Genomic DNA, 2782 nt, shown 5'->3' with positions numbered 1-2782 from the left:
GAAGGACACTCCTGGTTTGACAATTCTTGAGGGTCTCCTGGGTGGTCTGGTTGCATCTTCTTGTCTGGGACCTGCCTGTTTTCTGGATGCTAGATTTTTATACGTCTCGCACCCCTTGTAGTTGGCCGGATGCCCTTTTTTATGTCATAGTGCACACACGGCAGGTGTTTGCCTAGGCTAGGCATTGTGCGGGCAGCAGGGAATGTCCGGTAATTCTGCAGATGATAGTCAAGCAGGCGAATAAGACCCTATATGCGTAGGCTGCATATCCTGCAGGTCAATATGGGCTGGAGACAAGTGGTCGCGGACGAATTGAGAACTCTCGCCCGAAGTGCTGACATTTTGGCGATTCAGGAGCCTTGTTGTCGAAAGAATGTGGTCACAGATTTTGGAACTACGTCGAAGGTGGTCGGTCTAGGCAGTGGCAAGAGGAGGCCTAGAGCAGCGATTGTTGTCGTTAATCCTGTCCTCGACGTTATGGAACTGAAGCAATTCACCACAGCAAATCAGGCGGCATGTTATGTCAGGTGGGGCAGAGTTGTCTTCACTCTGGTTTCAGTATATATGGCGCCAAGACAGGCGAATGTAAATATCAATGTAGAGGATAATATAGCTGCTGTGGAGGCTGTCGCGCTAAAGTATAAAAGCGTGATAATCTGTTCCGACATCAATTCGTGGAGTACGGCCTGGGGTTCTGTTCGCACAAACGCTAGAGGGAGGTTGGTAGAAGAATGCGTGGCGAGGTGTCAGCTGGTTATTATGAACGAGCCTTCTGGTACCACATTTGTTGGAGCGTGGGGCCAGAGTTGGATAGATGTGACACTTGCCACGGCTCCCATAGCAAAGCGTATTGTAGACTACGTCCAGTGAATTGGAGGGAATACTAGCTGACGAAGAATGGGATGAGATGTCCCCGATAGATGAGGAGCCAGAGATTGACAGCAGAGTGGCAATACTTACGGGCGCCATCACTGAAGCGGCGACTATTACTCTCCAACGCCGAAGAGTACATCCGGTCCCATGGTGGACGCCGGCTCTAACACAGTTAAAAAAGGAATACTACAGGGCCAGGCGTAGGTACCAGGAGTACAGAAACGACGAGAGGAGGCCTGCACTTCGAGAAGAATCCAAGCATAGGTATAGGTTATACCGAAACTGGGTGTATTGCCAGAAGAAGAAGTCCTGAGACGAATTTATTGTAGAGAAATCAGAAAAGAATCCCTGGGGTATCCCGTACAGGGTGGCACTGGGATAGGTTAAGCCGTTACAAGTGATGGCGGCTATTATAGTGAGAGGTGCCAAGGCAACAACCTTGGAGGAGGCTGCCAAGATGTATTTAGACTATGCATACCCTAGATCCGTCCCAGGATAGTGCAGATGATGAAATGGTTAGACGCGCCACGTTATACCCACCAGGTATCGACCTATGTCCACCATGGGATATGTGGGACCTTCGTCTTGCCGTGGACAGACAAAGGATCGGAAGGGCTCCAGGACTAGATAGCATAGATGCTGCAATCCTCAAGAACAGTGCCCCTTATATTGAGGAAGAGTTGTTGGATATATTCAACGAGTGTTTGGATATGGGGTACTTTCCAAACAAGTAGAGGATTGCAGACTTGAGACTGCTCTACAAGGGGGGTGGTAAAGATAAAGAAACGCCTTAGAGACCGGGTGAGGAGGTGACATATCTTGGTGTGAGAATAAGAAGAAGATTCGATGCCACTTCGCACCTGGTGACACTGTCACTCAATGGATTAAGTAGGATAGGGGGCGCATTTTGGGGCCTCAGGTACTCTGCAACGAAGACCATATATAAAGGTGTGATCTTGGGTATTCTGAGGTACGCATCTCGTGCGTGGAGCCGAAACCTCACGCAGACACAGAAGAGAAGACTGGCCACCATACAGAGATTGGCTATGCTGAGGGTCCCGAAGACATACAGAACGATGTCACATGAGGTGGTGCAGGTGCTGGCCGGAGCGATGCCCCTGGACTTCATCCTCAGGGAGGATGTCCTTAAATATGAAGTAAAGAGGCACGGACTAGAAGCGCTACCGGAGGAGCTCCGAGAGAGGATCGGTGAGACTCCAAACTTATGGAAGAAAATACTGTGGGAGGACTCAATACAGGAGTGGAATGGACGGTGGGTAGCAAGCCAGAAGGGCGCTACTTTGAGAAAATTCTTCCCTACCGTCCTTTCTAGATTGAAGGCTAAATGGGTCATCCCAAACTATTGGGTCTCTCAGATCCTAAAAGAACACGGGGGGTTTTGGGGAAAGCTGCAGAGCTCAGAGGAGAACGAGAGCAGAGGAAAGAACATCGACCCCCGGTGCCCAACGTGCGGAGTTCCTGAAACAGCAGAACACGTAATAGTAGATTGCTCCGCCATGGAAGGACGCCAAGCCAGGCTGTCGATAAAGACCGGAATATTCGCCCCCGCCGAGTTGGACTTTCCCTGTTTGATGGAAGAGAATTATCCCTTCTTCAGGGAGTTCATTTACGAATGGAAGGAGGTGGTGGGCCCAACTCATTTCACAATGGAAAGGGCTTGACCGCCAAACATCGGCGAGCCACCAGAAGAGGAAAGTAGATATAAAAGGCCGGTTCTGGCGCAGTGTCAATGAGCCTTTTTGGACTTTGGACCCTAGCCTTGAACCAGCCTTAACCACGTGTCCTTGGACTTTGAACTCTAGCCTCGAACCAGTCTTAACCACTCACGTGTCCTTGAACTTTGGACCCTAGCCTTGACCCTACTACTGGTCACGTGATCTACGGGGGG

The sequence above is a fragment of the Halyomorpha halys genome, unplaced genomic scaffold (assembly GCF_000696795.3).
Source record: "Halyomorpha halys isolate HHAL.00 unplaced genomic scaffold, Hhal_1.1 Scaffold682.1, whole genome shotgun sequence".
NCBI lineage: Eukaryota > Metazoa > Arthropoda > Insecta > Hemiptera > Pentatomidae > Halyomorpha > Halyomorpha halys.
This window is presented reverse-complemented; position numbering follows the sequence as displayed.